The 26,621-nt window shown below is 51.1% G+C and overlaps 1 protein-coding gene across 1 annotated transcript in view; it reads right to left on the bottom strand.

Moving 5' to 3' along the window:
• The window catches only part of LOC124040475 (catenin delta-2-like), an 890,284-nt gene that overhangs the window by 240,067 nt on the left and 623,596 nt on the right, over positions 1–26,621 (bottom strand). The gene's annotated exons all lie outside the window — the stretch shown is intronic.

The raw sequence follows: 26,621 nt of genomic DNA, 5'->3' as shown, positions 1-26,621 counted from the left end.
GTACCCACTTCAAGTTCCTATGGCATCGTTCCCGATCCTCTGGTGATGTACCCACTTCAAGTTCCTATGGCATCGTTCCAGATCCTCTGATGATGTACCCACTTCAAGTTCCTATGGCATCGTTCCCGATCCTCTGGTGATGTACCCACTTCAAGTTCCTATGGCATCGTTCCCGATCCTCTGGTGATGTACCCACTTCAAGTTCCTATGGCATCGTTCCCGATCCTCTGGTGATGTACCCACTTCCAGTTCCTATGGCATCGTTCCAGATCCTCTGGTGATGTACCCACTTCAAGTTCCTATGGCATCGTTCCAGATCCTCTGATGATGTACCCACTTCAAGTTCCTCTGATATCAGTTTGACCACGTAGCTGGAAAGGTCCCATTTCTCCTTGTCCAATTCATCTTCTAAAGTTTGCAACTTTTTTTCCAGAAGTCAAATGTAGTTGTCTTGTTCGTTGTATGTGCATGTCGTAAACAATAGATGGTACATTCTTTTCGAGCTAATCTACTTTTTTAGCAACAGATTGTAGCAGTTTGTTTGTTTTAGTGATATTGCGTGTTTAAGCTATGATTTCCTGGATATCCTGTAGTTGTACATTGCTCTCGTTTGCATCTCCAAGTTGTTCTTGTCTTTTCTGCTGAGGGAAGCTATGGCTTGTAGGGTTCTTGTTGCAATGTCGGTTTACCAAATGATTGGTTCGCTGTTGTAAATAACTGACCGCTCACTCTCTCCCAGCTAGACAGATCACTCTCTCCCAGCTAGACCGCTCACTCTCTCCCAGCTAGACAGATCACTCTCTCCCAGCTAGACAGATCACTCTCTCCCAGCTAGACAGATCACTCTCTCCCAGCTAGACAGATCACTCTCTCCCAGCTAGACCGCTCACTCTCTCCCAGCTAGACAGATCACTCTCTCCCAGCTAGACCACTCACTCTCTCCCAGCTAGACAGATCACTCTCTCCCAGCTAGACAGATCACTCTCTCTCAGCTAGACAGATCACTCTCCCAGCTAGACAGATCACTCTCTCCCAGCTAGACCACTCATTCTCTCTCCCAGCTAGACAGATCACTCTCTCCCAGCTAGACAGCTCACTCTCTCCCAGCTAGACAGATCACTCTCTCCCAGCTAGACAGATCACTCTCTCCCAGCTAGACAGCTCACTCTCTCTCAGCTAGACAGCTCACTCTCTCCCAGCTAGACAGATCACTCTCTCCCAGCTAGACAGCTCACTCTCTCTCAGCTAGACCGCTCACTCTCTCCCAGCTAGACAGCTCACTCTCTCTCTCAGCTAGACAGATCACTCTCTCCCAGCTAGACAGCTCACTCTCTCTCAGCTAGACAGATCACTCTCTCTCAGCTAGACCGCTCACTCTCTCAGCTAGACCGCTCACTCTCTCTCAGCTAGACCGCTCACTCTCTCTCAGCTAGACAGCTCACTCTCTCCCAGCTAGACAGCTCACTCTCTCCCAGCTAGACAGATCACTCTCTCCCAGCTAGACCGCTCACTCTCTCCCAGCTAGACCGCTCACTCTCTCCCAGCTAGACAGATCACTCTCTCCCAGCTAGACAGCTCACTCTCTCCCAGCTAGACAGATCACTCTCTCCCAGCTAGACAGCTCACTCTCGCCCAGCTAGACAGATCACTCTCTCCCAGCTAGACAGATCACTCTCTCCCAGCTAGACCGCTCACTCTCTCCCAACTAGACCGCTCACTCTCTCCCAGCTAAACAGCTAGATCTCTCCCCTCTAGACAGCTCACTCTCTCCCAGCTAGACAGATCACTCTCTCCCAGCTAGACAGCTCACTCTCTCCCAGCTAGACAGCTCACTCTCTCCCAGCTAGACAGATCACTCTCTCCCAGCTAGACAGATCACTCTCTCCCAGCTAGACCGCTCACTCTCTCCCAGCTAGACAGCTCACTCTCTCCCCTCTAGACAGCTCACTCTCTCCCAGCTAGACAGATCACTCTCTCCCAGCTAGACAGATCACTCTCTCCCAGCTAGACAGATCACTCTCTCCCAGCTAGACAGCTCACTCTCTCCCAGCTAGACAGCTCACTCTCTCCCAGCTAGACAGTTCACTCTCTCCCAGCTAGACAGATCACTCTCTCTCAGCTAGACAGCTCACTCTCTCCCAGCTAGACAGCTCACTCTCTCCCAGCTAGACAGCTCACTCATCTCCCAGCTAGACCGCTCACTCTCTCCCAGCTAGACAGCTCACTCTCTCCCAGCTAGACAGCTCACTCTCTCCCAGCTAGACAGCTCACTCTATCCCCTCTAGACAGCTCACTCTCTTCTAGCTAGACAGATCACTCTCTCCCAGCTAGACCGCTCACTCTCTCCCAGCTAGACAGCTCACTCTCTCCCAGCTAGACCGCTCACTCTCTCCCAGCTAGACAGCTCACTCTCTCCCAGCTAGACAGATCACTCTCTCCCAGCTAGACAGCTCACTCTCTCCCAGCTAGACAGATCACTCTCTCCCAGCTAGACCGCTCACTCTCTCCCAGCTAGACCGCTCACTCTCTCCCAGCTAGACAGATCACTCTCTCCCAGCTAGACAGCTCACTCTCTCCCAGCTAGACAGATCACTCTCTCCCAGCTAGACAGCTCACTCTCTCCCAGCTAGACAGCTCACTCTCTCCCAGCTAGACAGCTCACTCTCTCCCAGCTAGACAGATCACTCTCTCCCAGCTAGACAGCTCACTCTCTCCCATCTAGACAGCTCACTCTCTCCCAGCTAGACAGCTCACTCTCTCCCAGCTAGACAGATCACTCTCTCCCAGCTAGACAGCTCACTCTCTCCCAGCTAGACAGCTCACTCTCTCCCAGCTAGACAGCTCACTCTCTCCCAGCTAGACAGATCACTCTCTCCCAGCTAGACAGATCACTCTCTCCCAGCTAGACAGCTCACTCTCTCCCAGCTAGACAGATCACTCTCTCCCAGCTAGACCGCTCACTCTCTCCCAACTAGACCGCTCACTCTCTCCCAGCTAGACAGCTAGATCTCTCCCCTCTAGACAGATCACTCTCTCCCAGCTAGACAGCTCACTCTCTCCCCTCTAGACAGCTCACTCTCTCCCAGCTAGACAGATCACTCTCTCCCACCTAGACCGCTCACTCTCTCCCAGCTAGACAGATCACTCTCTCCCAGCTAGACAGATCACTCTCTCCCAGCTAGACAGATCACTCTCTCCCAGCTAGACAGATCACTCTCTCCCAGCTAGACAGCTCACTCTCTCCCAGCTAGACAGATCACTCTCTCCCAGCTAGACAGATCACTCTCTCTCAGCTAGACAGCTCACTCTCTCCCAGCTAGACAGCTCACTCTCTCCCAGCTAGACAGCTCACTCGCTCCCAGCTAGACCGCTCACTCTCTCCCAGCTAGACAGCTCACTCTCTCCCAGCTAGACAGCTCACTCTCTCCCAGCTAGACAGCTCACTCACTCCCCTCTAGACAGCTCACTCTCTTCCAGCTAGACAGATCACTCTCTCCCAGCTAGACCGCTCACTCTCTCCCAGCTAGACAGCTCACTCTCTCCCAGCTAGACAGCTCACTCTCTCCCAGCTAGACCGCTCACTCTCTCCCAGCTAGACAGCTCACTCTCTCCCAGCTAGACAGCTCACTCTCTCCTCTAGACAGCTCACTCTCTCCCAGCTAGACCGCTCACTCTCTCCCAGCTAGACCGCTCACTCTCTCCCAGCTAGACCGCTCACTCTCTCCCAGCTAGACCGCTCACTCTCTCCCCTCTAGACAGCTCACTCTCTCCCAGCTAGACCGCTCACTCTCTCCCAGCTAGACCGCTCACTCTCTCCCAGCTAGACCGCTCACTCTCTCCCAGCTAGACCGCTCACTCTCTCCCAGCTAGACCGCTCACTCTCTCCCAGCTAGACCGCTCACTCTCTCCCAGCTAGACCGCTCACTCTCTCCCAGCTAGACCTCTCACTCTCTCCCCTCTAGACAGCTCACTCTCTCCCCTCTAGACAGCTCACTCTCTCCCAGCTAGACCGCTCACTCTCTCCCAGCTAGACCGCTCACTCTCTCCCAGCTAGACCGCTCACTCTCTCCCAGCTAGACCGCTCACTCTCTCCCAGCTAGACCGCTCACTCTCTCCCAGCTAGACCGCTCACTCTCTCCCAGCTAGACCGCTCACTCTCTCCCAGCTAGACCGCTCACTCTCTCCCCTCTAGACAGATCACTCTCTCCCAGCTAGACCGCTCACTCTCTCCCAGCTAGACCGCTCACTCTCTCCCAGCTAGACCGCTCACTCTCTCCCAGCTAGACCGCTCACTCTCTCCCAGCTAGACCGCTCAATCTCTCCCAGCTAGACCGCTCACTCTCTCCCAGCTAGACCGCTCACTCTCTCCCAGCTAGACCGCTCACTCTCTCCCCTCTAGACAGCTCACTCTCTCCCAGCTAGACAGCTCACTCTCTCCCAGCTAGACCGCTCACTCTCTCCCAGCTAGACCGCTCACTCTCTCCCAGCTAGACCGCTCACTCTCTCCCCTCTAGACAGCTCACTCTCTCCCCTCTAGACAGCTCACTCTCTCCCAGCTAGACCGCTCACTCTCTCCCCTCTAGACAGCTCACTCTCTCCCCTCTAGACAGCTCACTCTCTCCCCTCTAGACAGCTCACTCTCTCCCTTCTAGACAGCTCACTCTCTCCCAGCTAGACAGCTCACTCTCTCCCCTCTAGACAGCTCACTCTCTCCCCTCTAGACAGCTCACTCTCTCCCCTCTAGACAGCTCACTCTCTCCCCTCTAGACAGCTCACTCTCTCCCCTCTAGACAGCTCACTCTCTCCCCTCTAGACAGCTCACTCTCTCCCCTCTAGACAGCTCACTCTCTCCCAGCTAGACAGCTCACTCTCTCCCAGCTAGACAGCTCACTCTCTCCCAGCTAGACCGCTCACTCTCTCCCAGCTAGACCGCTCACTCTCTCCCCTCTAGACAGCTCACTCTCTCCCAGCTAGACCGCTCACTCTCTCCCCTCTAGACAGCTCACTCTCTCCCAGCTAGACCGCTCACTCTCTCCCCTCTAGACAGCTCACTCTCTCCCCTCTAGACAGCTCACTCTCTCCCCTCTAGACAGCTCACTCTCTCCCCTCTAGACAGCCCACTCTCTCCCCTCTAGACAGCTCACTCTCTCCCCTCTAGACAGCTCACTCTCTCCCCTCTAGACAGCTCACTCTCTCCCAGCTAGACAGCTCACTCTCTTCCAGCTAGACAGCTCACTCTCTCCCAGCTAGACAGCTCACTCTCTCCCAGCTAGACAGCTCACTCTCTCCCAGCTAGACAGCTCACTCTCTCCCAGCTAGACAGCTCACTCTCTCCCAGCTAGACCGCTCACTCTCTCCCAGCTAGACAGCTCACTCTCTCCCAGCTAGACAGCTCACTCTCTCCCAGCTAGACCGCTCACTCTCTCCCAGCTAGACAGCTCACTCTCTCCCCTCTAGACAGCTCACTCTCTCCCAGCTAGACAGCTCACTCTCTTCCAGCTAGACCGCTCACTCTCTTCCAGCTAGACCGCTCACTCTCTCCGAGCTAGACCGCTCACTCTCTCCCAGCTAGACAGCTCACTCTCTCCCAGCTAGACAGCTCACTCTCTCCCAGCTAGACAGCTCACTCTCTCCCAGCTAGACCGCTCACTCTCTCCCAGCTAGACAGCTCACTCTCTCCCAGCTAGACCGCTCACTCTCTCCCAGCTAGACAGCTCACTCTCTCCCAGCTAGACAGCTCACTCTCTCCCAGCTAGACAGCTCACTCTCTCCCAGCTAGACAGCTCACTCTCTCCCAGCTAGACAGCTCACTCTCTCCCAGCTAGACAGCTCACTCTCTCCCAGCTAGACCGCTCACTCTCTCCCAGCTAGACAGCTCACTCTCTCCCAGCTAGACCGCTCACTCTCTCCCAGCTAGACAGCTCACTCTCTCCCAGCTAGACAGCTCACTCTCTCCCAGCTAGACCGCTCACTCTCTCCCAGCTAGACCGCTCACTCTCTCCCAGCTAGACAGCTCACTCTCTCCCCTCTAGACAGATCACTCTCTCCCAGCTAGACAGCTCACTCTCTCCCAGCTAGACCGCTCACTCTCTCCCAGCTAGACAGCTCACTCTCTCCCAGCTAGACAGCTCACTCTCTCCCAGCTAGACAGCTCACTCTCTCCCAGCTAGACCGCTCACTCTCTCCCAGCTAGACCGCTCACTCTCTCCCCTCTAGACCGCTCACTCTCTCCCCTCTAGACAGATCACTCTCTCCCCTCTAGACAGATCACTCTCTCCCCTCTAGACAGATCACTCTCTCCCCTCTAGACAGCTCACTCTCTCCCCTCTAGACAGCTCACTCTCTCCCCTCTAGACAGCTCACTCTCTCCCCTCTAGACAGCTCACTCTCTCCCAGCTAGACCGCTCACTCTCTCCCAGCTAGACCGCTCACTCTCTCCCAGCTAGACCGCTCACTCTCTCCCAGCTAGACCGATCACTCTCTCCCCTCTAGACAGCTCACTCTCTCCCCTCTAGACCGCTCACTCTCTCCCCTCTAGACAGCTCACTCTCTCCCCTCTAGACAGCTCACTCTCTCCCCTCTAGACAGCTCACTCTCTCCCCTCTAGACAGCTCACTCTCTCCCAGCTAGACCGCTCACTCTCTCCCAGCTAGACCGCTCACTCTCTCCCAGCTAGACCGCTCACTCTCTCCCAGCTAGACCGCTCACTCTCTCCCCTCTAGACAGCTCACTCTCTCCCCTCTAGACAGCTCACTCTCTCCCCTCTAGACAGCTCACTCTCTCCCCTCTAGACAGCTCACTCTCTCCCCTCTAGACAGCTCACTCTCTTCCCTCTAGACAGCTCACTCTCTCCCCTCTAGACAGCTCACTCTCTCCCAGCTAGACAGCTCACTCTCTTCCAGCTAGACCGCTCACTCTCTCCCAGCTAGACCGCTCACTCTCTCCCAGCTAGACCGCTCACTCTCTCCCAGCTAGACAGCTCACTCTCTCCCAGCTAGACAGCTCACTCTCTCCCAGCTAGACAGCTCACTCTCTCCCAGCTAGACCGCTCACTCTCTCCCAGCTAGACAGCTCACTCTCTCCCAGCTAGACCGCTCACTCTCTTCCAGCTAGACAGCTCACTCTCTCCCAGCTAGACCGCTCACTCTCTTCCAGCTAGACAGCTCACTCTCTCCCAGCTAGACCGCTCACTCTCTCCCAGCTAGACAGCTCACTCTCTCCCAGCTAGACAGATCACTCTCTCCCAGCTAGACAGCTCACTCTCTCCCAGCTAGACAGATCACTCTCTCCCAGCTAGACCGCTCACTCTCTCCCAGCTAGACCGCTCACTCTCTCCCAGCTAGACAGATCACTCTCTCCCAGCTAGACAGCTCACTCTCTCCCAGCTAGACAGATCACTCTCTCCCAGCTAGACAGCTCACTCTCGCCCAGCTAGACAGATCACTCTCTCCCAGCTAGACCGCTCACTCTCTCCCAACTAGACCGCTCACTCTCTCCCAGCTAGACAGCTAGATCTCTCCCCTCTAGACAGCTCACTCTCTCCCAGCTAGACAGATCACTCTCTCCCAGCTAGACAGCTCACTCTCTCCCAGCTAGACAGCTCACTCTCTCCCAGCTAGACAGATCACTCTCTCCCAGCTAGACAGATCACTCTCTCCCAGCTAGACAGCTCACTCTCTCCCAGCTAGACAGATCACTCTCTCCCAGCTAGACCGCTCACTCTCTCCCAGCTAGACAGCTCACTCTCTCCCCTCTAGACAGCTCACTCTCTCCCAGCTAGACAGATCACTCTCTCCCAGCTAGACAGATCACTCTCTCCCAGCTAGACAGATCACTCTCTCCCAGCTAGACAGATCACTCTCTCCCAGCTAGACAGCTCACTCTCTCCCAGCTAGACAGCTCACTCTCTCCCAGCTAGACAGTTCACTCTCTCCCAGCTAGACAGATCACTCTCTCTCAGCTAGACAGCTCACTCTCTCCCAGCTAGACAGCTCACTCTCTCCCAGCTAGACAGCTCACTCGCTCCCAGCTAGACCGCTCACTCTCTCCCAGCTAGACAGCTCACTCTCTCCCAGCTAGACAGCTCACTCTCTCCCAGCTAGACAGCTCACTCTATCCCCTCTAGACAGCTCACTCTCTTCTAGCTAGACAGATCACTCTCTCCCAGCTTGACCGCTCACTCTCTCCCAGCTAGACAGCTCACTCTCTCCCAGCTAGACCGCTCACTCTCTCCCAGCTAGACAGCTCACTCTCTCCCAGCTAGACAGATCACTCTCTCCCCTCTAGACAGCTCACTCTCTCCCCTCTAGACAGCTCACTCTCTCCCAGCTAGACCGCTCACTCTCTCCCAGCTAGACCGCTCACTCTCTCCCAGCTAGACCGCTCACTCTCTCCCAGCTAGACCGCTCACTCTCTCCCCTCTAGACAGCTCACTCTCTCCCCTCTAGACAGCTCACTCTCTCCCCTCTAGACAGCTCACTCTCTCCCCTCTAGACAGCTCACTCTCTTCCCTCTAGACAGCTCACTCTCTCCCCTCTAGACAGCTCACTCTCTCCCAGCTAGACAGCTCACTCTCTTCCAGCTAGACCGCTCACTCTCTCCCAGCTAGACAGCTCACTCTCTCCCAGCTAGACAGCTCACTCTCTCCCAGCTAGACAGCTCACTCTCTCCCAGCTAGACAGCTCACTCTCTCCCAGCTAGACAGCTCACTCTCTCCCAGCTAGACCGCTCACTCTCTCCCAGCTAGACAGCTCACTCTCTCCCAGCTAGACCGCTCACTCTCTTCCAGCTAGACAGCTCACTCTCTCCCAGCTAGACCGCTCACTCTCTTCCAGCTAGACAGCTCACTCTCTCCCAGCTAGACCGCTCACTCTCTCCCAGCTAGACAGCTCACTCTCTTCCAGCTAGACAGATCACTCTCTCCCAGCTAGACAGCTCACTCTCTCCCAGCTAGACAGATCACTCTCTCCCAGCTAGACAGCTCACTCTCTCCCAGCTAGACAGCTCACTCTCTCCCAGCTAGACAGATCACTCTCTCCCAGCTAGACAGCTCACTCTCTCCCAGCTAGACAGATCACTCTCTCCCAGCTAGACAGCTCACTCTCGCCCAGCTAGACAGATCACTCTCTCCCAGCTAGACCGCTCACTCTCTCCCAACTAGACCGCTCACTCTCTCCCAGCTAGACAGCTAGATCTCTCCCCTCTAGACAGCTCACTCTCTCCCAGCTAGACAGATCACTCTCTCCCAGCTAGACAGCTCACTCTCTCCCAGCTAGACAGCTCACTCTCTCCCAGCTAGACAGATCACTCTCTCCCAGCTAGACAGATCACTCTCTCCCAGCTAGACCGCTCACTCTCTCCCAGCTAGACAGATCACTCTCTCCCAGCTAGACCGCTCACTCTCTCCCAGCTAGACAGCTCACTCTCTCCCCTCTAGACAGCTCACTCTCTCCCAGCTAGACAGATCACTCTCTCCCAGCTAGACAGATCACTCTCTCCCAGCTAGACAGATCACTCTCTCCCAGCTAGACAGATCACTCTCTCCCAGCTAGACAGCTCACTCTCTCCCAGCTAGACAGCTCACTCTCTCCCAGCTAGACAGTTCACTCTCTCCCAGCTAGACAGATCACTCTCTCTCAGCTAGACAGCTCACTCTCTCCCAGCTAGACAGCTCACTCTCTCCCAGCTAGACAGCTCACTCGCTCCCAGCTAGACCGCTCACTCTCTCCCAGCTAGACAGCTCACTCTCTCCCAGCTAGACAGCTCACTCTCTCCCAGCTAGACAGCTCACTCTCTCCCCTCTAGACAGCTCACTCTCTTCTAGCTAGACAGATCACTCTCTCCCAGCAGACCGCTCACTCTCTCCCAGCTAGACAGCTCACTCTCTCCCAGCTAGACCGCTCACTCTCTCCCAGCTAGACAGCTCACTCTCTCCCAGCTAGACAGATCACTCTCTCCCAGCTAGACAGCTCACTCTCTCCCAGCTAGACAGATCACTCTCTCCCAGCTAGACAGCTCACTCTCTCCCAGCTAGACAGCTCACTCTCTCCCAGCTAGACAGATCACTCTCTCCCAGCTAGACAGCTCTCTCCCAGCTAGACAGATCACTCTCTCCCAGCTAGACAGCTCACTCTCTCCCCTCTAGACAGCTCACTCTCTCCCCTCTAGACAGCTCACTCTCTCCCCTCTAGACAGCTCACTCTCTCCCCTCTAGACAGCTCACTCTCTCCCAGCTAGACAGCTCACTCTCTTCCAGCTAGACCGCTCACTCTCTCCCAGCTAGACCGCTCACTCTCTCCCAGCTAGACCGCTCACTCTCTCCCAGCTAGACAGCTCACTCTCTCCCAGCTAGACAGCTCACTCTCTCCCAGCTAGACAGCTCACTCTCTCCCAGCTAGACCGCTCACTCTCTCCCAGCTAGACAGCTCACTCTCTCCCAGCTAGACCGCTCACTCTCTTCCAGCTAGACAGCTCACTCTCTCCCAGCTAGACCGCTCACTCTCTTCCAGCTAGACAGCTCACTCTCTCCCAGCTAGACCGCTCACTCTCTCCCAGCTAGACAGCTCACTCTCTCCCAGCTAGACAGATCACTCTCTCCCAGCTAGACAGCTCACTCTCTCCCAGCTAGACAGATCACTCTCTCCCAGCTAGACCGCTCACTCTCTCCCAGCTAGACCGCTCACTCTCTCCCAGCTAGACAGATCACTCTCTCCCAGCTAGACAGCTCACTCTCTCCCAGCTAGACAGATCACTCTCTCCCAGCTAGACAGCTCACTCTCTCCCAGCTAGACAGATCACTCTCTCCCAGCTAGACCGCTCACTCTCTCCCAACTAGACCGCTCACTCTCTCCCAGCTAGACAGCTAGATCTCTCCCCCTCTAGACAGCTCACTCTCTCCCAGCTAGACAGATCACTCTCTCCCAGCTAGACAGCTCACTCTCTCCCAGCTAGACAGCTCACTCTCTCCCAGCTAGACAGATCACTCTCTCCCAGCTAGACAGATCACTCTCTCCCAGCTAGACAGCTCACTCTCTCCCAGCTAGACAGATCACTCTCTCCCAGCTAGACAGCTCACTCTCTCCCAGCTAGACAGCTCACTCTCCCCCTCTAGACAGCTCACTCTCTCCCAGCTAGACAGATCACTCTCTCCCAGCTAGACAGATCACTCTCTCCCAGCTAGACAGATCACTCTCTCCCAGCTAGACAGATCACTCTCTCCCAGCTAGACAGCTCACTCTCTCCCAGCTAGACAGCTCACTCTCTCCCAGCTAGACAGTTCACTCTCTCCCAGCTAGACAGATCACTCTCTCTCAGCTAGACAGCTCACTCTCTCCCAGCTAGACAGCTCACTCTCTCCCAGCTAGACAGCTCACTCTCTCCCAGCTAGACCGCTCACTCTCTCCCAGCTAGACAGCTCACTCTCTCCCAGCTAGACAGCTCACTCTCTCCCAGCTAGACAGCTCACTCTCCCCTCTAGACAGCTCACTCTCCCCTAGCTAGACAGATCACTCTCTCCCAGCTAGACAGCTCACTCTCTCCCAGCTAGACAGCTCACTCTCTCCCAGCTAGACAGCTCACTCTCTCCCAGCTAGACAGCTCACTCTCTCCCAGCTAGACAGATCACTCTCTCCCAGCTAGACAGCTCACTCTCTCCCAGCTAGACCGCTCACTCTCTCCCAGCTAGACCGCTCACTCTCTCCCAGCTAGACCGCTCACTCTCTCCCAGCTAGACAGATCACTCTCTCCCAGCTAGACAGCTCACTCTCTCCCAGCTAGACAGATCACTCTCTCCCAGCTAGACAGCTCACTCTCTCCCAGCTAGACAGCTCACTCTCTCCCAGCTAGACAGCTCACTCTCTCCCAGCTAGACAGATCACTCTCTCCCAGCTAGACAGCTCACTCTCTCCCATCTAGACAGCTCACTCTCTCCCAGCTAGACAGCTCACTCTCTCCCAGCTAGACAGATCACTCTCTCCCAGCTAGACAGCTCACTCTCTCCCAGCTAGACAGCTCACTCTCTCCCAGCTAGACAGCTCACTCTCTCCCAGCTAGACAGATCACTAGACCTCTCCCAGCTAGACAGCTCACTCTCTCCCAGCTAGACAGATCACTCTCTCCCAGCTAGACCGCTCACTCTCTCCCAGCTAGACCGCTCACTCTCTCCCAGCTAGACAGCTAGATCTCTCCCCTCTAGACAGATCACTCTCTCCCAGCTAGACAGCTCACTCTCTCCCCTCTAGACAGCTCACTCTCTCCCAGCTAGACAGATCACTCTCTCCCACCTAGACCGCTCACTCTCTCCCAGCTAGACAGATCACTCTCTCCCAGCTAGACAGATCACTCTCTCCCAGCTAGACAGATCACTCTCTCCCAGCTAGACAGATCACTCTCTCCCAGCTAGACAGCTCACTCTCTCCCAGCTAGACAGCTCACTCTCTCCCAGCTAGACAGCTCACTCTCTCCCAGCTAGACAGATCACTCTCTCCCAGCTAGACAGCTCACTCTCTCCCAGCTAGACAGCTCACTCTCTCCCAGCTAGACAGCTCACTCGCTCCCAGCTAGACCGCTCACTCTCTCCCAGCTAGACAGCTCACTCTCTCCCAGCTAGACAGCTCACTCTCTCCCAGCTAGACAGCTCACTCTCTCCCAGCTAGTCAGCTCACTCTCTCCTCTAGACAGCTCACTCTCTCCCAGCTAGACCGCTCACTCTCTCCCAGCTAGACAGCTCACTCTCTCCCAGCTAGAGCTAGACAGCTCACTCTCTCCCAGCTAGACCGCTCACTCTCTCCCAGCTAGACCGCTCACTCTCTCCCAGCTAGACCGCTCACTCTCTCCCAGCTAGACCTAGAGCTCACTCTCTCCCAGCTAGACAGCTCACTCTCTCCCAGCTAGACCGCTCACTCTCTCCCAGCTAGACCGCTCACTCTCTCCCCTCTAGACAGCTCACTCTCTCCCTCTAGACAGCTCACTCTCTCCCAGCTAGACCGCTCACTCTCTCCCAGCTAGACCGCTCACTCTCTCCCAGCTAGACCGCTCACTCTCTCCCAGCTAGACCGCTCACTCTCTCCCAGCTAGACAGCTCACTCTCTCCCAGCTAGACCGCTCACTCTCTCCCAGCTAGACCGCTCACTCTCTCCCAGCTAGACCGCTCACTCTCTCCCCTCTAGACAGATCACTCTCTCCCAGCTAGACAGATCACTCTCTCCCAGCTAGACAGATCACTCTCTCCCCAGCTAGACAGATCACTCTCTCCCAGCTAGACAGCTCACTCTCTCCCCAGCTAGACAGCTCACTCTCTCCCAGCTAGACAGCTCACTCTCTCCCAGCTAGACAGCTCACTCTCTCCCAGCTAGACAGCTCACTCTCTCCCCTCTAGACAGCTCACTCTCTCCCAGCTAGACAGCTCACTCTCTCCCAGCTAGACAGCTCACTCTCTCCCAGCTAGACAGCTCACTCTCTCCCCTCTAGACAGCTCACTCTCTCCCCTCTAGACAGCTCACTCTCTCCCCTCTAGACAGCTCACTCTCTCCCAGCTAGACAGCTCACTCTCTCCCCTCTAGACAGCTCACTCTCTCCCCTCTAGACAGCTCACTCTCTCCCATCTAGACAGCTCACTCTCTCCCCTCTAGACAGATCACTCTCTCCCCTCTAGACAGATCACTCTCTCCCCTCTAGACAGATCACTCTCTCCCCTCTAGACAGATCACTCTCTCCCCTCTAGACAGATCACTCTCTCCCCTCTAGACAGCTCACTCTCTCCCCTCTAGACAGCTCACTCTCTCCCTCTAGACAGCTCACTCTCTCCCCTCTAGACAGCTCACTCTCTCCCCTCTAGACAGCTCACTCTCTCCCCTCTAGACAGCTCACTCTCTCCCCTCTAGACAGCTCACTCTCTCCCCTCTAGACAGCTCACTCTCTCCCAGCTAGACAGATCACTCTCTCCCCTCTAGACAGATCACTCTCTCCCTCTAGACAGATCACTCTCTCCCCTCTAGACAGCTCACTCTCTCCCTCTAGACAGCTCACTCTCTCCCCCAGACAGACCGCTCACTCTCTCCCCTCTAGACAGATCACTCTCTCCCTCTAGACAGCTCACTCTCTCCCCCTCTAGACAGCTCACTCTCTCCCTCTAGACAGCTCACTCTCTCCCCTCTAGACAGCTCACTCTCTCCCTCTAGACAGATCACTCTCTCCCTCTAGACAGCTCACTCTCTCCCAGCTAGACAGCTCACTCTCTCCCCTCTAGACAGATCACTCTCTCCCCTCTAGACAGCTCACTCTCTCCCCTCTAGACAGCTCACTCTCTCCCCTCTAGACAGCTAGACCGCTCACTCTCTCCCCTCTAGACAGCTCACTCTCTCCCAGCTAGACAGCTCACTCTCTCCCCTCTAGACAGCTCACTCTCTCCCCTCTAGACAGCTCACTCTCTCCCCTCTAGACAGCTCACTCTCTCCCCTCTAGACAGCTCACTCTCTCCCCTCTAGACAGCTCACTCTCTCCCTCTAGACAGCTCACTCTCTCCCCTCTAGACAGATCACTCTCTCCCCTCTAGACAGATCACTCTCTCCCCTCTAGACAGATCACTCTCTCCCCTCTAGACAGATCACTCTCTCCCCTCTAGACAGATCACTCTCTCCCCTCTAGACAGCTCACTCTCTCCCCTCTAGACAGCTCACTCTCTCCCCTCTAGACAGCTCACTCTCTCCCCTCTAGACAGCTCACTCTCTCCCCTCTAGACAGATCACTCTCTCCCCTCTAGACAGCTCACTCTCTCCCCTCTAGACAGCTCACTCTCTCCCCTCTAGACAGCTCACTCTCTCCCCTCTAGACAGCTCACTCTCTCCCCTCTAGACAGATCACTCTCTCCCCTCTAGACAGCTCACTCTCTCCCCTCTAGACAGCTCACTCTCTCCCTCTAGACAGCTCACTCTCTCCCCTCTAGACAGATCACTCTCTCCCCTCTAGACAGATCACTCTCTCCCCTCTAGACAGCTCACTCTCTCCCCTCTAGACAGCTCACTCTCTCCCCTCTAGACAGCTCACTCTCTCCCCTCTAGACAGCTCACTCTCTCCCCTCTAGACAGCTCACTCTCTCCCCTCTAGACAGCTCACTCTCTCCCCTCTAGACAGCTCACTCTCTCCCCTCTAGACAGCTCACTCTCTCCCCTCTAGACAGCTCACTCTCTCCCCTCTAGACAGCTCACTCTCTCCCCTCTAGACAGCTCACTCTCTCCCCTCTAGACAGCTCACTCTCTCCCCTCTAGACAGCTCACTCTCTCCCCTCTAGACAGCTCACTCTCTCCCCTCTAGACAGCTCACTCTCTCCCCTCTAGACAGCTCACTCTCTCCCCTCTAGACAGATCACTCTCTCCCCTCTAGACAGATCACTCTCTCCCCTCTAGACAGCTCACTCTCTCCCAGTTGCTTGGGGATTTATTGATCTATCCATTTTAGAGGCTTAATTTCAACTTTGTTGTCTGGCTTCTACATTTACAGTAACTACAATTTTGTCTGTACAAAATGGAGCTACTCAATCCCCATGCGTCCTATCAGTGCGCGCGTGCACCTCGCCAAGTTGAGGTTTCTGTCGCGTTGTGTTTCTTCCCATTCACAAGAGCTGTATTTATATGTTTCTAATGAAACACAAGTGTACAATAACCACCCTCTTCAAGTCTCTCCACTGCTCTTACAAGTGTACAGTAACCACCCCCTTCAAGTCTCTCCACTGCTCTTACAAGTGTACAATAACCACCCTCTTCAAGTCTCTCCACTGCTCTTACAAACTGAAAAAAACACTCTGTTTCTTCTCATTTTCTCTAAAGTGGCTAGCGGCAGCCATTAGCATGCTGGAGTCGTTGGTTTTAAAGTAACTGTTCAATAACTGATAAGGAAGATTGCGCTTCTTCTAAACAGCAATCACCTCTTAAAACCATAATGGAACCAGACAGAGGGACTCCTGATGTTGAACATATTTTGAGAGAACAATCTCTGCAGTGTTCACGTTAAAGTTAGTGTGGCCTATATGGGGAATAGGGGAGGTTGAGAACTGATAAAGTAAATGAAGACTTCATGTGGACAATATTAGCTTGTCTGAGTGTCCCTCTGTTTCTCAGTTAAAGCATAATGCCTGAAATGAGATATAGGCTCACAGAAAAACATATACAGTATATACAGTGGGGCAAAAAAAGTATTTAGTCAGCCACCAATTGTGCAAGTTCTCCCACTTAAAAAGATGAGAGAGGCCTGTAATTTTCATCACAGGTACACTTCAACTATGACAGACAAAATGAGAAAGAAAAAAAATCCAGAAAATCACATTGTATGATTTTTAATGAATTTTTTTGCAAAATATGGTGGAAAACAAGTATTTGGTCAATAACAAAAGTTTATCTCAATACTTTGTTATATACCCTTTGTTGGCAATGACAGAGGTCAAATGTTTTCTGTAAGTCTTCACAAGGTTTTCACACACTGTTGATGGTATTTTGGCCCGTTCCTCCATACAGGTCTCCTCGAGAGCAGTGATGTTTTGTGGCTGTTGCTGGGCAACACGGACTTTCAACTCCCTCCAAAGATTTTCTATGGGGTTGAGATCTGGAGACTGGCGAGGCCACTCCAGGACCTTGAAATGCTTCTTACGAAGCCACTCCTTCGTTGCCCGGGCGGTGTGTTTGGGATCATTGTCATGCTGAAAGACCCAGCTACGTTTCATCTTCAATGCCCTTGCTGATGGAAGGAGGTTTTCACTCAAAATCTCACGATACATGGCCCCATTCATTCTTTCCTTTACACGGATCAGTCGTCCTGGTCCCTTTGCAGAAAAACAGCCCCAAAGCATTATGTTTCCACCCCCATGCTTCACAGTAGGTTTGGTGTTCTTTGGGTGCAACTCAGCATTCTTTGTCCTCCAAACACGACGAGTTGAGTTTTTACCAAAAAGTTATATTTTGGTTTCATCTGACCATATGACATTCTCCCAATCTTCTTCTGGATCATCCAAATGCTCTCTAGCAAACTTCAGACACGTCTGGCACTGCAGGATTTGAGTCCCTGGCGGCGTAGTGTATTACTGATGGTAGGCTTTGTTACTTTGGTCCCAGCTCTCTGCAGGTCATTCACTAGGTCCCCCCGTGTGGTTCTGGGATTTTTGCTCACCGTTCTTGTGATCATTTTGACCTCACGGGGTGAGATCTTGCGTGGATCTCCAGATCGAGGGAGATTATCAGTGGTCTTGTATGTCTTCCATTTCCTAATAATTGCTCCCACAGTTGAGTTTTTAGAACCAAGCTGCTTACCTATTGCAGATTCAGTCTTCCCAGCCTGGTGCAGGTCTACAATTTTGTTTCTGGTGTCCTTTGACAGCTCTTTGGTCTTGGCCATAGTGGAGTTTGGAGTATGACTGTTTGAGGTTGTGGACAAGTGTCTTTTATACTGATAACAAGTTCAAACAGGTGCCATTAATACAGGTAACGAGTGGAGGACAGAGAAGCCTCTTAAAGAAGAAGTTACAGGTCTGTGAGAGCCAGAAATCTTGCTTGTTTGTAGGTAACCAAATACTTATTTTCCACCATAATTTGCAAATAAATTCATAAAAAATCCTACAATGTGATTTTCTGGATTTTTTTCCCTCATTTTGTCCGTCATAGTTTAAGTGCAACTATGATGAAAATTACAGGCCTCTCTCATCTTTTTAAGTTGGAGAACATGCACAATTGGTGACTGACGAAATACTTTTTTTGCCCCACTGTACTGTTCTCACACAATTCTAATCAAAATGTCCCCCCCTCTCTCTCTCTCTCTCTCTCTCTCTCTCTCTCTCTCTCTCTCTCTCTCTCTCTCTCTCTCTCTCTCTCTCTCTCTCTCTCTCTCTCTCTCAGACACTCAGCCAAGGTGGTGAAGGCAGCCTCTCAGGTGCTCAGCAGTATGTGGCAGTACAGAGACCTACGCAACCTCTACAAGAAGGTAAGACATACACAGCTTATAATGCTTAGTAACAGCATCGTAAAGAGTGACATAATGCTTAGTAACAGCATCGTAAAGAGTGACATAATGCTTCATAACAGCATCTTAAAGAGTGACATAATGCTTCATAACGGCATCTTAAAGAGTGACATAATGCTTCATAACGGCATCTTAAAGAGTGACATAATGCTTCATAACAGCATCTTAAAGAGTGACATAATGCCTCATAACAGCATCTTAAAGAGTGACATAATGCCTCATAACAGCATCTTGAAGAGTGACATAATGCCTCATGACAGCATCTTAAAGAGTGACATAATGCCTCATAACAGCATCTTGAAGAGTGACATAATGCTCATAACAGCATCTTGAAGAGTGACATAAATGCATCTTAAAGAGTGACATAATGCTTCATAACAGCATCTTAAAGAGTGACATAATGCCTCATAACAGCATCTTAAAGAGTGACATAATGCTTCATAACAGCATCTTAAAGAGTGACATAATGCTTCATAACGGCATCTTAAAGAGTGACATAATGCTTCATAACGGCATCTTAAAGAGTGACATAATGCTTCATAACAGCATCTTAAAGAGTGACATAATGATTCATAATAGTGTAAAAGACAACTGACTAGAACTGTTGTCCCTTGACCTCACAAAATAAGCTTTCCTATTCTGGACTTATTCCCAGATCGTGTGCCTTGTGTAGACATGCTTAGCTTGGTGTTACAGGTTTTATTGCTTTCTATCACTTTCTAGTTTTGGAGCGTTTTGTCAAGGCAGTTGGTTTGGTTTGTGCTCCCACATTCTCTGGGTTATCAAATCTCACGACTCATTTGAGATATGCTGTATACAAAAGAAACACACGAGTCAGCCTGTGGATACATGCAAGTGTGTGTGTGTTGTGTACATAGCTCCCTGGGGTGGACCATTACTACGTTCACACAGAAGAGTAATGGGGTTTAGACGAGAGGAACAACAGCACAGTACTGTGAAAGATTTAGTGTGAAAGTTTCATCAATAAGACATTGTAGAGCCCAGAGCCCAGAGCTCAGGTTCTGTTGTGTACTGCAGGTCTATTCAAGTCCTCTTCCTCTATCTCGCTCTCTCGCTTTATTTCATTCATTCCAATCATTATTTCTCTCTCTCTCTCTCTCTCTCTCTCTCTCTCTCTCTCTCTCTCTCTCTCTCTCTCTCTCTCTCTCTCTCTCTCTCTCTCTCTCTCTCTCTCTCTCTCTCTCTCTCTCTCTCTCTCTCTCTCTCTCTCTCTCTCTCTCTCTCTCTCTCTCTCTCTCGGAAAGGAACACCCCGACCCAACTTGATTAGGTTCTATAGATGTCCTGATGTTTTCACTAAACACAGTATAGTGTAAACACACTAAGCAAAGTATAATGTAAACACAGTATAATGAACAAAAATGAACATTCACAGTGAGGTTTACGAACCCGTAGACTTATGGCCTCTGTGCTGTGATCACATCAAGCACACCGTCATTTCCGTTTATCATAGAACACTGATAATAACATGTCCACTGGTGCTGTTGACTTCTTCCATTTCAACTTTCTCCTTCTGGTTCCTTAGAGAGTGACAGCACAAGACTTGAAAAGCAAAACGAAACACAAGACATAACAGCATTAATAACGTGTTAAGATATGCACACTTGTATATGCATGACAATTCCCACTCTCTCTTCGCCTGACTCCCCTCGGGATACTTTTCTGTTGGACTCCACAAAAATAAAGGCCCTAAAAAGACTCCTCGTGCTTTCGCCCAGTCTTCCCCTTTCCGACCACAGGTTCCAAGTCATGTCATTTTCACTTTGTTCCCCATCTCCTCTTGATGCTACTACAATTGTGGACTGAATCGTCAACCCGTTACGTTCTATGCCCATGTGATACTGGTCTCCATACCGTCTCCTTCATTTTCATCCTTGGGTGTTATCGCAAGACACAGACTATGAACCTTGTGTGCAATAATTGTAACTTATCATCCAGCAATCTATATGTATTGATGCGATTTACCATTCAAATTCTGATGGCAGGGTAAAACAAAAAAGCAACAAGAAAATGTCATGATTGACTCAAGATATCATCCAGTGAGTTCTCTAATAACCTCCCTGTCGGAGGACACTTAATGTTTCTCTAGAGAAAAACCCTCCCTAGGCCCAATGAATTCGAGCAGTGCACCCACCCCTCAGTGTCAGAGAAACTCTCTCTCGCTGTATCCGAATCGTAACTAAAACATTTTATAAATGATCCAACCCTTTTCTCAACCCATTGTCTATACGACAAATGTCAAATAACAGAAAAACATACGGTTAACGTTGAAACCATTTTCCAACTTAGTTCATACTCCCTTATTATATATGCCATTTAGCAGACGCTTTTATCCAAAGCGACTTACAGTCATGTGTGCATACATTCTACGTATGGGTGGTCCCGGGGATCGAACCCACTACCCTGGCGTTACAAGCGCCATGCTCTACCAACTGAGCTACAGAAGGACCTCTCTGAAGAGTTACCAGATCAGGGAGCACCCGAACCCAACAATAAAGGAGAACCAATCTGGTGAAATTTGTATCAAAACAAAGACAAAAAATGGAATAAGCAATACACAGATCACAATCCATTTCATGAAATCAGCTTTACACATATCACAATCCATTTCATGAAATCAGCTTTACACAGATCACAATCCATTTCATGAAATCAGCTTTACACAGATCACAATCCATTTCATGAAATCAGCTTTACACAGATCACAATCCATTTCATGAAATCAGCTTTACACAGATCACAATCCATTTCATGAAATCAGCTTTACACAGATCACAATCCATTTCATGAAATCAGCTTTACACAGATCACAATCCATTTCATGAAATCAGCTTTACACAGATCACAATCCATTTCATGAAATCAGCTTTACACATATCACAATCCATTTCATGAAATCAGCTTTACACAGATTACAATCCATTTCATGAAATCAGCTTTACACAGATCACAATCCATTTCATGAAATCAGCTTTACACAGATCACAATCCATTTCATGAAATCAGCTTTACACAGATCACAATCCATTTCATGAAATCAGCTTTACACATATCACAATCCATTTCATGAAATCAGCTTTACACAGATCACAATCCATTTGGAGTCACTGTCAACCCACATTAACATATATTTATCCTTCTATATGCAGATTGAACAAAATACAGGTGTGTATTTATGCAAGACCAGGGGCCCAGGGAATTTGTAATTTCCCCTTTGAACCCATGATTCACATCGTGACTCAAAAACAAACACTCCCATGTCAATTCAAAAATAAACTCATTTGAATAACCCATGAATTTACAATTACAACTCTGATGACTCCATAAGGAAATAATTGTAACGGTATTCGTCGTCTGAAGAAGTGTAACGTCGTTCTTCGTTTGTAGAAAGAGAGTCGGACCGAAATGCAGCGTGGTAGTTACTCATGACGTTAATGAAAAAAAGTGACACATGAAATAACTATACAAATACAAAAACAACAAACGGAACGTGAAATCTAAATACAGCCTATCTGGTGAAACTACACAGAGACAGGAACAATCACCCACGAAATACACAGTGAAACCCAGGCTATCTAAATACGGTTCCCCATCAGAGACAACAAGAATCACCTGACTCTGATTGAGAACCGCCTCAGGCAGCCAAGCCTATACTAGACACACCCCTAATCAACCACAATCCCAATGCCCACAAAGAACCCCAATAAGACAATACAATAACCCCATGTCACACCCTGGCCTGAACAAATAATTAAAGAAAACACAAAATACTAAGACCAAGGCGTGACAGAATCCCCCCTAAGGTGCGGACTCCCGGACGCACCTCAAAAGCATAGGGAGGGTCCGGGTGGGCGTCTGTCCATGGTGGCGGTTCTGGCTCGGGACGTGGACCCCACTCCATTAAAGTCATAGGTCCTCCCCTTCGCGTCCTGGGATAATCCACCCTCACCGCCGACCATGGCCTAATAGTCCTCACCCAGAACCCCACTGAACTGAGGAGCAGCTCGTGACTGAGGGGAAGCCCAGTACTGAGAGAAAGCCCAGTACTGAGAGGAAGCCCAGTACTGGGAGGAAGCCCGGTACTGAGATGAAGCTTAGGCAGGTAGTAGGCTCCGGTAGATCCTGGCTGGCTGGCGGATCTGGAAGATTCTGGTTGACTGGCAGATCTAGAAGATCATGGCTGACTGGCGGATCTAGCTGCTCTATGCAGACTGACAGCTCCTTGCAGACTGACAGCTCTGGCTGCTCCATGCAGGCTGACAGCTCCTTGCAGACTGACAGCTCCTTGCAGACTGACAGCTCTATGCAGACTGACAGCTCTTTGCAGACTGACAGCTCTGGCTGCTTCATGCAGACTGACAGCTTTGACTGCTCCATGCAGGCTGACAGCTCTGACTGCTTTATACAGACTGACAGCTCTGGCTGCTCCATGCAGGCTGACAGCTCCTTGCAGACTGACAGCTCCTTGCAGACTGGCAGCTCTGGCTGCTTCATGCAGACTGACAGCTTTGACTGCTCCATGCAGGCTGACAGCTATGACTGCTTCATACAGACTGACAGCTCTGGCTGCTCCATGCAGGCTGACAGCTCCTTGCAGACTGACAGCTCCTTGCAGACTGGGAGCTCTGGCTGCTTCATGCAGACTGACAGCTCTGGCTGCTTCATGCAGACTGGCAGCTCTGGCTGCTTCATGCAGACTGACAGCTCTGACTGCTCCATGCAGACTGACAGCTCTGGCTGCTTCATGCAGACTGACAGCTCAGACTGCTTCATGCAGGCTGACAGCACCCTGCAGACTGGCAGCTCCTTGCAGACTGACAGCTCCTTGCAGACTGACAGCTCTGGCTGCTTCATGCAGACTGACAGCTCTGACTGCTCCATGCAGGCTGACAGCACCCTGCAGACTGACAGCTCCTTGCAGACTGGCAGTTCTTTGCAGACTGACAGCTCTGGCTGCTTCATGCAGACTGACAGCACCTTGCAGACTGACAGCTCCCTGCAGACTGGCAGCTCAGGCTGTTCCGAACAGGCAGGAGGCTCCGGCAGCGCTATAGAGGAGGAAGGCTCTGATAGCGCTGAACAGGCGGGAGACTCCGACAGCGCAGGAGAGGAGAAAGGCTCTGATAGCGCTGAACAGGCAGGAGACTCCGACAGCGCAGGAGGGAAGGAAAGCTCTGGCTGTGCTGAACAGGCGAGGTGCACAGAAGGCCTGGTGCGTGGTGCTGGAACTGGTGATACTGGAGCGAGGACACGCACAGGAACCCTGGTGCGGGGAGCTGCTACCGGAGGACTGGTGGGTGGAGGTGGCTCTGGATAGACCGGACCGTGCAGGCGCACTGGAGCTCTTGAGCACCGAGCCTGCCCAACCTTACCTGGCTCGATGCCCACTCTAGCCCGGCCAATACGAAGGGCTGGTATGAACCGCACCGGGCTATGCACCCGCACTGGAAACACTGTGCGCTCCATAGCATAACACGGTGTCTGCCCGGTCTCTCTAGCCCACCCGTATGCACAGGGAGTTTGCGCAGGTCTCCTACCTGGCATGGCCATACTCCCTTTAATCCCCCTCCCCCCAAAAAATTTGGGCTGCTTTTCGGGCTTCCATCCGCGTCGCCGTGCTGCCTCCTCATACCAGCGCCTCTCCGCTTTGGCCGCCTCTAGTTCCTCCTTGGGGCGGCGTTATTCACCAGGCTGAGCCCAGGGTCCTTTTCCGTCCAGTTCTTCCTCCCATGTCCAATTCTCCAAGTGGTGCAGCCTCTCCCACTGCAACTGCTCTTCACGATTAACAGGGAGAGTAGGCTCAGGTCTGACTCCTGACTCTGCTACTCTCTACCTGAGCCCTCCCCCAATAAATATTTGGGGGTGACTTTCGGGTTTCGCTCTGCGCCGCCGTGTCTTTCCTTTTCGACTCCATTCGCCTATAGCCCTCTTCGCACTGCTCCAGCGAATCCCAGGCGGGCTCCGGCATTCTCTCTGGGTCGGCCGCCCACCTGTCTATTTCTTCCCACGTCGTATACTCCAAGCCTCTGCGGTCCATAACGTCCTCCCTTCGCTGCTGCCTGTTAACACGCTGCTCGGTCCGAGTGTGGTGGGTGATTCTGTAACGTCGTTCTTCGTTTGTAGAAAGAGAGTCGGACCGAAATGCGGTCCGACTCGGGTGGTTACTCATGACTTTAATGAAAAAAGTGACACATGAAATAACTATACAAATACAAAAACAACAAACGGAATGTGAAACCTAATTACAGCCTATCTGGTGAAACTACACAGAGACAGGAACAATCACCCACAAAATACACAGTGAAACCCAGGCTACCTAAATACGGTTCCCAATCAGAGACAACAAGAATCACCTGACTCTGATTGAGAACCGCCTCAGGCAGCCAAGCCTATACTAGACACACCCCTAATCAACCACAATCCCAATGCCTACAAAAAAAACCAATAAGACAATACAATAACCCCATGTCACACCCTGGCCTGAACAAATAATTAAAGAAAACACAAAATGCTAAGACCAAGGCGTGACAAGAAGAGCAGTCATCAGACCAAAGCGCATCGTGGTAAGTGTTCATGCTTGTTTTATTAAAACTGAACACTATAACAAAAATAAACAAAAGAATAACCGAAACAGTCCTTTATGGTGCAAACCCTAAACCGAAATTAACTACCCACAAAAACCATGTGGGGGAAAAGCTACCTAAGTATGGTTCCCAATCAGAGACAACGATAGACAGCTGTCCCTGATTGAGAACCATACCCGGCCAAAACAAAGAAATACAAAAATATAGAAAAAAGAACATAGAATGCCCACCCAAATCACACCCTGACCAAACCAAAATAGAGACATAGAAAGCTAAGATCAGGGCATGACAGTACCCCCCCCCCCCCCCCCCCCCAAAGGTGCGGACTCCGGCCGCAAAACCTGAACCTATAGGTGAGGATCTGGGTGGGCATTTCTCTGCGGTGGTGGATCTGGTGAGAGACCCTCGCTGCCGACCCCGGACTGGGCACCCACGTAGCGGGCCCCGGACTGGGCACCCACGTAGCGGGCCCCGGACTGGGCACCCATGTAGCGGGCCCCGGGCCAGGCTGGGGAGACCTACAAGAGGCCTGGTGTGTAGAGGAGGCACCGGATCAACCGGGCTGTGGGGGAGCACTGGAGCTCTGATGCGCAGCCTTGGCACCACTCCTCCAGGCTGAATGCCCACTTTAGCCCAGCCCCTCCAGAGTGCAGGCACAGGTCGAACCAGGCTGTGGGGGAGCAACCAATTAAATTAAAACACGCTGTCCGTTTCTAAGAATTTGTAAGGTTCTTATTTGCATTAAATGGACAGAGACCAGCCACCAAAATTAGCCAATAGCATTTATTCTCGAGAGCTCTGGTCATAATACCATCTACATTGGTTTATATACCTCACAGTTCATCATAAATTTCCCTGCTCCTCTCAGATACAATGGCAATATAGTTCATAAGCCTACTCACATTGTCTGCCACCTGTTAAACAATCTATTACAAGCCCAAGGACTCTCCCCTCCCTGGGTGGGGACAGAATGTCCTGTTAGGAACACAGTGTTCCAGCCGGTCTGATGATAGCTCCATTAGTTTCTAACAAGGAACAGAAAGTCCTGTAAGGAACACAGTATTCCAGCCGGTCTGACGATAGCTCCATTAGTTTCTAACAAGTAACAGAATGTCCTGTAAGGAACACAGTGTTCCAGCCGGTCTGACGATAGCTCCATTAGTTTCTAACAAGGAACAGAATATCCTATAAGGAACACAGTGTTCCAGACGGTCTGACGATAGCTCCATTAGTTTCTAACAAGGAACAGAATGTCCTTGTTGTAATTCTTGACTAAAACTACACACATTATATTCAGTATTATGATTATAATAAGATTCATACATTCATACAGTAACAGAGTACTATTCTGTTTAGTTATAATTCTAAGCTAAATGTATACATAATTTAGTCATTATTCATAAAAATCCCATAACAGATTCACATTTTTCTTCCTATTTCCACATAATCTGTCATGGTTCCCCATCCCCAGAGATCATAAACCAACCTTTCTCTTATTGCCTCCGTTACTACAGACGTATCTTGTTCGAACATTCATGGGGGGGGGTGCAAATGGTCCCCAATCTTTGGTGTGTGTGCTGGTGTATACTTGTGCACATTGTCATGACGTTGGCCTGGGGATAGGTTTATGACAGTCATAAATAGCTCTCCCCCCTTTTTCCTCTCTCTACCCTACTGATGTGAAATTTGAAAACCCCTTGGTTAACAGAGAGATTCTGGGAACATCAGAAGGTGGGGGGAAATGAACTATATTCTAGTAATCCGACCAATTGAATATATGCTGTGGTACTTAATGAATATGATGTCAGTTCGGTTGTCATCTGAAAGATTCTCATCAATGATAGGATGACATAAACTCTACAGTGGAAAGTCTACACATCAGACTTATCGGGTTCACATGGAATTGTTGTTCAATTTAAATGTTTGAATATACAACTATTGGTGAAGAGATTAAATGTAATTTTAGCTTCCAAATGAGAGATTTGGGTTTTCATAAGGTTAGGGCTCTGCACAATCA

This window comes from Oncorhynchus gorbuscha, linkage group LG07 (genome assembly GCF_021184085.1).
Source record: "Oncorhynchus gorbuscha isolate QuinsamMale2020 ecotype Even-year linkage group LG07, OgorEven_v1.0, whole genome shotgun sequence".
NCBI lineage: Eukaryota > Metazoa > Chordata > Actinopteri > Salmoniformes > Salmonidae > Oncorhynchus > Oncorhynchus gorbuscha.
The sequence above is the reverse complement of the archived record's forward strand: the minus strand, read 5'-3'. Positions and strand labels throughout refer to the sequence as shown.